At 42.9% G+C, this 12600-nt stretch overlaps 1 non-coding gene across 1 annotated transcript; it reads right to left on the bottom strand.

Annotated features, from left to right (window-relative positions):
• Positions 1-10394: 10394 nt before the first annotated feature.
• Positions 10395-10538, bottom strand: LOC116072152. Its single transcript, XR_004111329.1, has one exon. It is a non-coding gene; the product is annotated as a small nucleolar RNA SNORA48 (small nucleolar RNA).
• Positions 10539-12600: the final 2062 nt, after the last annotated feature.

Below are 12600 nucleotides of genomic sequence, written 5' to 3'. Positions count from 1 at the left end.
GGTCCAGTTAGGGGAAAGGGATTCGAAGGCAAGCAATGTTCTCAGAGACAGCTTCTGCTTTTTGACAGAGCCAGGGCGGTCTTGTGACAGAGTAGCTGAGCAGCTAGCAGCCAGTGGAGTCAAGTGACTTCACTGTTTTTTTTTTTTTTTTTTTTTTTTTTTTTTTTTTTTTGTGGGCTTTTGTCATCTCAGGAAATTCAAAGATTCATGTGACCTCTTCTGGAGATAACTTACACCTTCCAGCTTGACCTTTCAATTCCGGCTGCTCTCGGATTCTTGTAGGTTACCAGCCAGCTCAGACAAAGGGAGAGAAATGAGATGCTATTCTTCCTAGACATCGAGTGGCTGCTTGTAAATGCCTAGAAAAAAAAAATCAATCTCTTGTGCATTGAACTCTTTCATCTCCTATTAGCTGGATCCTAAGTCATTGATAAGAAGGAAAATCCCTTAATTCACCTCAATATCTTTCGAGTTTATCAATTCAAAATAAACACATCAGCATCTGAGATAGTGCTCAGCCATTTCTCACAATGAGAAAAAACAGGCAGATCTTGCTTTCAGCCTGAAACTGTCAGGGGTTAAAGTAAGTGACATTTCTCCAAATTTTACTTATTATTATTGTAAGCCATGCCAGGGCTGGAGAGATGACTTACTGGCTAAAGTCCTTGCTTCCCAAGTATGAGGACAGAGTTTGATCCCCAGGACCCACATAAATGCTAGATGGGTGTAGTGACCCGCTTATAATCCCAGTGCTTGGAAGGAAGGCAGAGACAAGGAATTTGGAGGTCAAGTTGGCTAGACGGACTAGCTCAATCAGTGAGCTCTGGGTTCAATTGAGAGACCTTGCCTCATTGAACAAGGTGACTCTTCATGTCAACCTTGAGGTTTCACACTTGTATACACACTCGTGAACACACACATATATGAGAGAAAGAAAAAAAATTCACTCTAGCAGAATTTTTGTAAATGAAGCTATTGCTAAAGTGTCAACACAGTATCAGGTGTAGTCCCAAATTTCTCAGAACTTCCCACATTTAAGTGTTAATTTATATAGCTCTCACTAATGGACTAGAATTCATTAGAATTATTATCCTCATTGGCTTGGAGACTGGTTGTCATAAAATTGTCCTTACAAGTCTCCTTAAAGACTTGGCAGTTACCTTTGGGAGAGAGAGCATACATAACAGACCCTGGGCACCTTGGTTTTTGTTGGTGTAGCAAATGGATGAGAGTGTATGGCTATTGTGCACAAGGCCCACTGGTTCATCCCAATTACCACAGAGGATGTGGTAGCTGAATCAGTTTGACACTTCTGTTAAACTTGGCAGGTGCTTCATGGCTAGCTATGCATCATGACACTAAAGACACACTGGTCTTTGCTCCTTGCTCTGCACAGTGGGCAAACAGATAATGACATAAAAGCTCAGTTTTCAAGTCAGAGGAGACAAGGATACGCCTCTCTCTCGGCCCTGTATGGATACAGTACAACCACAGGGAGCTGTAATCTCTCAGCAACACAAAGAATGAGAAATTTTAACAGACTTCTTCATGGGTAGCAGAGCTGCTAAATGGCCACTCTGAGCAGGGTTCGATGACGTCCCGTCAATTTGCATTCTCTGCTGATCAGTGCTGTTGAGGATTAAAAAAAACCCATCTCTGTTGTTGATTTTTTTTTCACTTTTTTTTTTGAAATGTCTATTTTCAGGTTATCCAGTCATTTTTAAGATCAGGTTATTTGGATTTTAAATATTTTTGGCTTCTGAAGTCGAGTCCCTCATGTATTTCGAATTTATTTCCTTGTCAAATGTTTGCAAACATTTGCTCCTCTTCTCTAGCCATCTTTCCACTCTGGTGGTTGTCTTTCCAGCTCTAAGGGGCATTGTGGTCTTATGTAATCCCATTTGTTAATTTTTGCATCTGTTGCCGGTATCTTGGGGATTTCGCTGCATTTTTTTTTTTCCAGGCCAGTGCCCCGAAGCACTTCTGTTTCCTTCTAGAGTTTCATGGCTTAGATGGAATTTATTTAAGTTTTCAGAATCTATTTTAAGTTCACTTTTGACCTTGATGAATGGAGGCCTGGATTTTTCTCCAGCAACCACTTACTACAGAGACTTTCTCAAATATTGTTGTAGGAAATAAGTTGGCTACAACTACAGTTTATTTCTGGCTTCTCTCTTCTGTCCATCTGATTTTTTTTTATGCCAGTGCCATGCTATTCTGGTTTCTACCATTTTGTAGTATGTTTTAAAATTGTTTATTCGTATCTATTAATTGTATGTAGTGATGGGTCTCATGATAACGTTTTCATTACATGATAATACATTTTAATACTTTCACCAACTACTGCTCTTTCTTATCCTCCTTACCACTCATAAAAATTCTTATATTTTCTCCCCCACTAGTCACCCTCCTACTATTTAATGAGTGTGTGTCTTCCCTTATGGATTTCAGTAGGGTGTTTATAGAAGCACGTGCACTTTATAAGTGGTTATACCGCTGAAGAGAACGTATCTCTGTATAGCAGCCACCATTAGTTTTGTATAAATCCTCAGGGAGAGATAGAGCCCCACAAGCCTTTACTCCTTCCATGACGTGGTGTGACTGGTCCAATCCTGTGTAGGTGATCACAGTTGTAAGTGCAAGATGCACCAGTTATTTCATGCTCAGAACTCAGTGCCCCACCCCAATTCCTCCCTTGTCTTCCTCTGATTCTTAGAGTTCTTTCCAACACTTCTTCAATGTTTTCTGAGCCTCCTAGGAGGTGGGTAGAACAATCCCATCTTTGGCTGGGCATTCAACAATCATTTATTCTGAGGACTTGGGCCAGTATGCGTCTCTGCAGAGCATTGTAAAAAACTGTTCTTTCATCAAAGATCCCAGCAGGACTATCCTATAGCCATAGACATAGTTTTTTAGAAGGTAATTTGATTTTGTCCATCAGAAGCTTCCTCACTTAGGGCCTATGAGTTCCCAGCCATGGAGATGGAACTATTCCACCAGGGAACAGTTGGTTAACTCCACAACAGTCTCTTCCCTATCAGATGAGTGGGCTCACCTTGCCTGACCAGTGGGTATTGTTGGACCCAGGATCCACATTTGAGTAAAACTGCTGAGAACAATTCTCTCTAGCAGCCTGCATAGTGCCTTTAGGCACTGTTGGGGTTAGCCATCAGGGAGGAAGGCATTCAGCTTAGCTTGAGTTCTCTCTGTTCTGTAACAAAGAGACTTCTCTCTGTTCTGTAACAAAGAGTCGTGATACCTCCAGCACTAGGGTCTTACTATGTAGTTTTGTTGGGCAACTATCTTAGGTTTTCCATTGGTGTGAGGAGACACCATGACCAAGGCCACTCTTATAAAGGACAGCATTTTATTAGGGTTAGCTTACAGGGTCAGAGGCTCAGTCCAGTATCATCAAGACAGGAAGCATGTTAGCATCCAGGCAGGCATGGTGCAGGAGGAGCTGAGAGTTCTACATCTTGTTCCAAAGGCAAGCAAGAGAAGATTGTCTTCTAGGCACCTAGGAGGAAGGTCTCTCAAAACCAACCCCCACAGTGACACATTTTCTTCAACAAGGCCATGCCTCTTAATACTGCCACTTCCCGGGCCAAGCATCAAACCACCATAGCAAACAATAGTGGTAGTATAGTTTTGGGGGCCTCTGGAATCTCTCTGACAAATAACTTACAAAGAGGTAGACCATCTGGCACCAAGATTCTCATTTACAGCCTCTGAGTTCTGAAAGCAGCTATATCTGGCCAAATAAGTTACCTCTATTTTGTTTTTTATTTTTTAATTAGCTTATTAAATAGTAGATTTCTTTTTTTTATTTTTTTAGTTTGTTACTTTTGATTGACACCTGATCCTTCCCCGCACTCCCTCTTTTCTGTTTGTAGTATGAAATCATGAATTATAATGATTTATGTTTTGGTAATTTTGCCTTTTGGCTTTGACTTTTTAGGATCTCTTCTGACTCTATCTAAAATCTAGGACTAGGCTGTCCTTGAGCTCACAGAAGTCTGCTTGCCTCTGCTTCACCAGTACTAGGATTAATCACCTTTGGTAGAGTTTTAATGCTTTGATGTACATAGGTATATCATCTGCGTTTAGGGCTAGCATAATCTACTCATTTTGCATTTGAATGTCCTGAATTTCCTTTTCTTATTTTATCGCACTTGCAGGACTACATGCTTGGACTGTGTCCCAACATATCCTTTATTGTGCTTAGATAGATTCTTTCTATAGGTTTCTTTTCTTCCTCCTCCTCCACTTCCTGTTCCTCTCTATTTGGAGTTCTGTAGGCTTCTTGTATGTTCATGGGCATCTCTTTCTTTAGGTTAGGGAAGTTTTCTTCTTTAATTTTGTTGAAGATATTTACTGGCCCATTACCTTGGAGTCTTCACTCTCTTCTATACCTATTATCCTTAGGTTTGGTCTTCTCATTGCGTCTGGGATTTCCTGGATGTTCTGGGTTAGGAGCTTTTTGCTTTTTGCATTTTCATTGACTGCTGTGTCAATGTTTTCTAAGGTGTCTTCTGCCCCTGAGATTCTCTCTTCTATCTCTTGCATTCTGTTGGTGATGCTTGCATCTATGACTCCTGATTTCTTTCCTAGGTTTTCTATCTCCAGGGTTGTCTCTCTTTCTGATTTCTTTATTGTTTCTACTTCCATTTTTAGATTCTAGATGGTTTTGCTCATTTCCTTCACCTGTTTGATTGTGTTCTCCTGGAATTCTTTAAAGGATTTTTGTGTTTCCCCTTTAAGGGCTTTTAGCTGTTTACCTGTGTTCTCCTATATTTCCTTGAGGGAGTTATTTATGTCTTTCTTAAAGCCCTCTATCATCATCATGAGAAGTGATTTTAGATTTGAATCTTGCTTTTCCGGTGTGATGGTGTGTCCAGGACTTGCTATGGTGGGAGAATTGGATTCTGATGATGCCAAGTAACTTTGGTTTGTGTTGTTTATTTTCTCATGTTTGCCCCGACATCTGGTGATCTCTAGTGCTACCTGCCCTTGCTAAATCTGACTGGAGCCTATCCTTCCTGTGATCCTGGTTGTGTCAGAACTCCTCAGAGTCAAGCTGTCTCTGTGGTCCTGTGATTCTGTGATCCTATGATCCTGGGCTTATTAGAGCACCTGGGAGTGGAGCTTCCTCTGGGTGTTGTGGGTCTGGCTGCTGCGGAGTTTGCGCCCAAGGTCTGCTCAGGGCACAAGCCCCCACAGACCAGAAAGAACCTATGTCACTGAGCTGCCAGAGTTCTTGTGTGCCTGGGTCCTGCAGGTACCAGCCGCTCCCAGTGTTGGGACAGATGTGTCCTCCTCACCTCCAATCCTCTGATCCTGGGCATGTTAGAGCGCCTGGGAGTGGAGCTTCCTCTGGGTGTTGTGGGTGAATTTTTTCTTATTTAAAAATTTTTATTTCATTTCATATATATGTGACTTGGGAATTTCTGGTTTCGCTGGAGACTCAGTTGTGTCCTATGATGTTTTTCTGGAAGCTGTCTTACGAGAGGATGTTTTACCAAGAACAGACATGTGATGTTTTACTGGAGGCTGCCTGGTGAAAGGGCATGTGATGTTTGGTTGGAGTGGACGCTTGGGAGGACACATGATGTTTGGAAAGTGTCTAAGTATAACCCGGCAGACAGTGGAAACACTCTGGCATTGGTTTGCTTGCTTTCTTCACTAATCTTTGCTTGTGATTTTGTAGAGAGAGATGTGTCAAAGAACTTCTGGCATTGTTCCGGATGCTTCTCGCTGCTTCAGTGGATTCATGCTGATTGGGAGAGACTCGTGGGTTTTTTGTTTTTTTTTTCTAACCACTTCCAAAAAAGTGCTGACTCATGTTTGGTGTTTTGCTAGTGGACTAGACTGCTGACAATGAACATTGGAATCACCCTAAAGAGCTATTTCTAAACAGATCCATATCTCCCTTCTCCCAGTAGCCATCTTCCTCCCCTATCTTTGGCCAGTGGGTTATAAGGGAGGTTGAAGCATTTAAGAATGCTTATTAAATTAAGTTTTGAAAAATTGAAGCCTGCACGTATGAGTGTCTTGCTTGCATGTGTGTATGTGCACCATAGGCATGCCTGATGCCTGTGGAGGTAAGGAGAGGACATGGAGTTACTGGGACTAGAGTTACAGGTGGTTGTGTGCCCCCATGTGGATGCTGGGAACCCCCACGTGGATGCTCAAGTCCTCTGCAAGAGCAAGAACAACAAACACTCTTACTTATTGATCCATTTCTCTAACCCCTTGACTATTATTGGAGACTTTTCCTTTATCTATTTAGACGATCATTTATTTATTTGTTTATTTATTTATTTTTATTCATTCATTCATAATACTGGAGATTGAATCTGGGGTCTCATGCATGCTAGACAAACACTATACACTGAGATATAGCCCAACCCTAGTGTTTTTTTCTTTTGTATGTGTGTGTGAGAGCTGGAGTGGGAGGTAGATAGGTATGCATATTTTTTAAGCTAAAATTCTTTATCCAAAGTAATAACTAGGAAGATACAGTTAAGAACTGTAAAATGTAATATTTTATACAGTCTTTCTCAGAAAGTTCTTAAGGGTAAGCTTCATTTAAATGGAAGGTTGTCCTCAAAAAAGAAAAAAAAATAAGACTGAAGATGTGCTAGGTTCAATCTAGGAGACTGACAAAGTCTATCAGGCTTGGGACCTGACTAATATGTATGGACAATATGTCTGGATTTGCCTTTTGAAGGTAAACATTGACATTACAAAGCATGATTGAGATCTCATGGAACTGCAGTTTCTTTTTTTAGTAATGGTTTAGGTGAATGCTTGATACTAGTTTTAATTATAGGTCCCTCTGTCCCCTCTGAGACAGGGTTTCTCTGCCTAGTCCTGGCTGTCCTGGAACTCATTCTGTAGATCCTCCTGCCTCTGCTTCCCCAGTGCTTTGATTAAAGGTGTGTGCCATCACTGCCCAGTTAATTATAGTGTTTTTATACTAATTTATACTTTATATACTTAAACTATATGGTGGTCCTTCAGCATCCTCTGGGGATGAGTTATAGGACCTTTTATGGATGTTCAAATCCTTTATATAAAATGAAATGTTTTAATATAGCCTATGTACCTTCCTGTATGTGTTTAATAATTTCTAGATTACTTATGGTACCTAATAACAGTGTAAATGCTATTGTTTACTGGATAACGAGCCAAAAATTCCTTACATAAAATGTAATTTTTTTATATAGCCTATGTAGATCTGCTATATATGTTAAATACTTTCTGGATTATTAGAATACATAATAATAATTCAAATGCCATTGCTTACTGAACAATGACCCGAAAAACCCTGCACATGCTCAATGTACATTGAGCCATTGCAATTTTAGGTTTCTGGTTGGCTCAGTTTGTGGCTGCACAGCCTATAGATATGGAAGGCTGATTGTATTCTCATTTTCATTGTGATTTCTTCAGTAGGTGTTTAGATGGTGTGTTTCTTAATTTCAAGACATATGGGGCTCCTAGTAATCCTTTTATTGATTTCTGGCTTAATTGCCTGGTAGTTAAAGATAGTCAGTTGATTTCTATCCTTTGAAATTTGTTGAGACTTGCTTTACAGTGCGGCATATGGTTAGTTTTTGAAGAGTGTTCTGAGTGTACTTGCCGTGAATGTGTGATTTGCAGTTGCTGGTGCAGTGTTCTAAATATGTCAATTAGGTTAGGCTTGTTACACACGTTGCTCAGATTTTCCATCTCCTGATCCTCTTTCCTTGCTTGTTGTATCAATTTCGGGGAGAGGTGTATTTAAATCTCCCACTGCTTTTATAGATTTGCTTGTTCTTCTAGCAGTTGAGTCAGAATCTTGCTTCATTTATTTCGAGGCTAAGTTATTAAGTACATAAAAAAATTTAAAGTGTTATGTCTTGCTGGCAAATTAGGCCCTTTATCCCAATGAGGTCGCCTCTTAGTGCTTCTTGTCGATGTCTCTGTGACGGGGCTCATGAAGCTTTTCTGTGGAAGCATTCGGGTGACATGAGGTGGTCTACTGTCAATCTCCTGGTGCCCTCATGCTCCCACCGAAGTCCCTGGGGAGAGGACATGTCCACACTCAGTTTTATGTCCAGCTGGATGAGTTTATCGATGGGAGGACTCATCTGACTTACATCTAATATGATCAGTGAGATCCATTTTGGTGTGTCTCCACCATCTCATCTGTTTCTCTTCATCTTGCCTGCTTCAATTTCTTTTTTTCCCCCCTTCTCCTCTTTTCTATTAGATTGACTTTTAAAAATTCATTCTTCCCTTTTAGCTTTGAAGTTAAAGATTTTTATCATTATGTTGTTGAGCACTTTGACTTTGCAGAGCCCATTAGTCATTGATACTCTTACCCTGTTCCCAGATAACATGTCCGTGATCATGGCTGACTTATATGCTGTTGTCATTGTCATGGTTTTGGCATATGTGAATTTTAAATGGTACGAAGCACATTCATGATTAGTTTCTGCAGCCAGTATTGCACACGTACTTTACCTTTTTCCTTCCATATTTTTTCTTGCTTCGTCTATGTCAGTTCATCTGGCCTGATTTCTTTTCAATTTGAAACACTCCAAAGTTTCCTCTAATGCATGCCTGTGTGTGATAAATTCTCTTGGTTTTGTTTATCTGAAAATACCCTTATTCCAACTCTATTAAAAAAACATTTTATTGATTCTTTGTTTCCCATCATACATCCCAGTTCCCTTCATCTCTCTGTCCTTTTATATCCACTCTTTACATTTGCAACCTCCACACAAAATAAAATACACACACACACACACACACACATACACACACACACACACACACACGTGCACACGCGCGTGCAAGCAAAACGCATAGAAAAACATCTCATTGAGGAAGCTGTAGTATGTCACAGTGTGTCCCACAGCATATCCCTCTGTCCACACATCTTCACTTGCAAATATTCATTGCAATGAGTCACTGGTCTGCTTTGAGGCCTCTGGCTTCTGTGACACCATCAACGTTGGATCCTCACCTGGACTCTCCCCAGTTAATCCTATTGCTCTCCAGTGTCAGCAGCTTTGGATCAGTAAGACTGACCCTTTCATGAGTCCCAACCATTTGCAGATGGTGTAGATTTTGGAATGGGCCAACTCAGAGCCCTGGATCTGGGTCTGGATGGTAGCTGAGCTCATCAGCCTGTCAACTCGTTATCTAGCACCACCAAGGCAAGCTCTCCAGCACCGCTCTAATGCCGCCATCAGCAGAGGACAAGGTCAGCTCTCCTGCTCTCTTACCCTTGGGCTGGCTTACCTGCACATATGCTCCAGAGCCAGCTCTACTGTGCCACCCAGCCAAGGGCCCACTTTCCCAAGGCTGCAGCCAGTGTTGGGCAGGGCTATCTCTCCCACTCTCACACCCTCAGGGCTGGCTCGCCCATGTCTTAGTCATTAGGGATACCCTTCATTGTGCTGTAAGGCCTGGAGTTCATGTTTTTGAGCACTACAGACAGTGAGGGTGGCAAACCTAGCTCTCCCGCTCTCCTGCTCTCCTGCCTTTGGGCTAACTCTCCCAACTACCTCTGGTGGTGAGAGGGTTAGGGAAAGGGCATTACCCCTGCATATATGCTACTTCACAGTACACAAGTGGCAGGCAGGTGAGAGAGCGGGCCAGCTCTCCAGAGTGCAGCATCCAGTGAGGGCAGGGTTTGTTCTTCCGCATAGTCCCTGGGCATCCACATGGTCCTCCGTGGCTACCCAGATCTGGGATATCCCCTTGTTCTCTATTGGTAATATGAGCCATGGACAGTTGCTCATATTGCCAATGGAGAATTTCATCACACCCCTGCTGCTGCATAGCCACAGACCCAGACCTGGCCCTCTGTGGCAGCTTGGGTGGGAACCTCACCATGGCCCCAGATGGCAGGGCTGGTCACTCACAACAGGGTACTCCTCTCCTTCTCAAGTCTCCAGTTCCATCTCTCTTCACAGTGCTCCAGCTGCTCCACTTCTCTTTCTCTCGAGTCTGTCTACCCCAGAGTCACGCTTTACGGTGGTTCCCGCTGCAGGCTGGCCATGAGGCTCGCAGCCCTCTGGGTGACATCGTCAGTCTCTGCTGTGTGGTGTGGCAGCAAGCAGATGTCTACAGCCCATCAGTGCTGCGTGCCAGAGGGCAGGTCTGTGATTGGCACAGAGGCTTAAAGGCGTAAAGGTCTGTCTTCCTCTTCTCATGCTGTATTGTGTGGTGGTAGGAGGGGCTTTATGTGTCTGTGACCTGCCCCATCCCATACTGTGGGCAGAGAGTAGGTCTGTGGGCATCTTTTTCTACCTGCATCGAGTGGCGTGGTGGAACGGAGGTCTCTGTCTATCTTCCTCCTCCCTTGCTGTGCTGCCTGGATTGGATTGATTGGATTTCTAAGTATCCTAGGCATAAAACAGCTTTGGTCACTAATCCAGGCATCAAGCTAGGATGACCAAAAGCCTACCAACTGCTCTGCCCCTGACTGACATAAGAACAACAGCACCAAATAAGGAGTCTCTTCACCCATTGCCAGGGCACTGACTCCATTTTTGTCTTGCACCTTCAGTGGGCTCTTGCATCTGCTCTCTGAGGTACTTGGGCAATCGGAGGACTCCTTAGGCCTCTTTCAGTTTGAGAAAATTAGAGGTTGAGTGGCTTTCTGCAAGAATGGGATCGCCCCTGGTTCAATCTCACTGTTCTTTATGTTCCAAACAGAGGCATTGAAGACCACTTCAGCCAGAGACTCAAGTAGGTCATCAAAATCAGGTTTGTTTGTTTGTTTTTTTTTCCACAAAAAGGGCATTCATCTCCAGCTGTGCAATGTAGCAGCCACCTGAATACACTGCTCAGAGAATCACCAAGAAGGGATGCTTCTCCAAGTCAGACCCTTGCTGACTCTTACAGTGTAGCATACACAGAGGACATTGTCTTAGGGTTTTATTGCTGTGCAGACACACAATAATCATAGCAATTCTTATACATAAAAACAGGTAATTGTGGCTGGCAGTAGAAGGGAAGGGAACTGTGTCCCACATTGGGCAGAGCTTGATCATTAGAGACCTCAAAACCCACCCCTACAAGGACACACTTCCTCCAACAAGACCACTCCTATTCCAACAAAGCCACACCTCTTAATAGTGTCACTCCCTGTGGGCCAAGCGTTCAAACACTTGAGTCTATGATAGCTGTCTTAGTCAGGGTTTCTATTCCTGCACAAACATCATGACCAAGAAGCAAGTTGGGGAGGAAAGGGTTTATTTAGCTTACTTCCACATCACTGTTCATCACCAAAGGAAGTCAGGACTGGAACTCGAGCAGGTCAGGAAGCAGGAGCTGATGCAGAGGCCATAGAGGGATGTTCTTTACTGGCTTGCTTCCCCTGGCTTGCTCAACCTGCTCTCTTATAGAACCCAAGACTTCCAGCCCAGGGATGGCACCAACCACAAGAGGCCCTATCCCCTTGATCACTAATTGAGAAAATGCCCCACAGCTGGATCTCATGGAGGCACTTCCCCAACTGAAGCTCCCTTCTCTGTGATAATTCCAGCCTGTGCCAAGTTGACACACAAAACCAGCCAGTACAATAGCCAAATCTACTCAAACTGTCACAACAGTGTAAGCATGTTTAGATCTATAGATCTCCACAGGGCCCATGGGGAGGCAGTGGTTATATTCTGACTTGGATGATATTACAAACAAGTTCTTAGGCACCCAGGATGGCCAAGGGAGAGCAAGAGAAGAAAGTGGCCCTGGCATTGCTGTGGCCTTCTGTCAAGTGCCCAACACGATGTTTTAGGCCTCATCAGGGACTGCTGATGAGCTGAGTTAAAACCATCCATTAGGAGACCATATGGCATCTTAAAACCTGTAAGTTAAGTTAAAGACATCATAAGACCACATGATATCTTAAAACCCGTAACAGTTAAATAAGCAGAGAGGCCTGCAGACTGTAACTCAGTGAGGTTAGGCTGAGGCAGGCAATGTGACTCTGCCCTAACATTGCCGGCAGGATACCTTTCTTTCTATTCCTCCCATTTGACCCGAAAGAGTATGCCATTTTGATGTAGTGCTATAGAACATACCACAACATCTTTGAAGTTAAACCCCCATCCCAAAATAATAAAACCTGACTTTAACTATAACTCATGCCCCATTTAGAGTTGACAGAATAGGCAAATCTCACACCCAATGTAGAATTTACATGACTAGATACAGATATGAGTCTTAAGCTCACTCTTGGCAGCCCGTGTTCCCCTTGCCACTTACAGACTCTTGTTCTGTGAGTTATCTCATTTAATTTGTCCCCATAACAGCACTAACTCCCTTTCTCAGGTGGACTCAGAGACAGTTCAGTATTTATTTCCTTAATGAAAACTTTCTTTGACAGTGCCATGCATATTACAATGCACTTGTATTATTCTTACCCCACCACACTTCCTTATCTGCCTCTACCCCAGCCAGCCCTCTCTCTTCCATGTAGGTACTTTCCCACACCTTCTGTTTTGTTCTGTGACCCACTGAATTTAACCAGGGCCATCTGAATGACCATGGGTGCAGAGCTATCCAATGAAGCCTTTAACTCTGAAAAATGTTAGAGGA

This window comes from Mastomys coucha, unplaced genomic scaffold (assembly GCF_008632895.1).
Source record: "Mastomys coucha isolate ucsf_1 unplaced genomic scaffold, UCSF_Mcou_1 pScaffold1, whole genome shotgun sequence".
NCBI lineage: Eukaryota > Metazoa > Chordata > Mammalia > Rodentia > Muridae > Mastomys > Mastomys coucha.
This window is presented reverse-complemented; position numbering and strand designations above follow the sequence as displayed.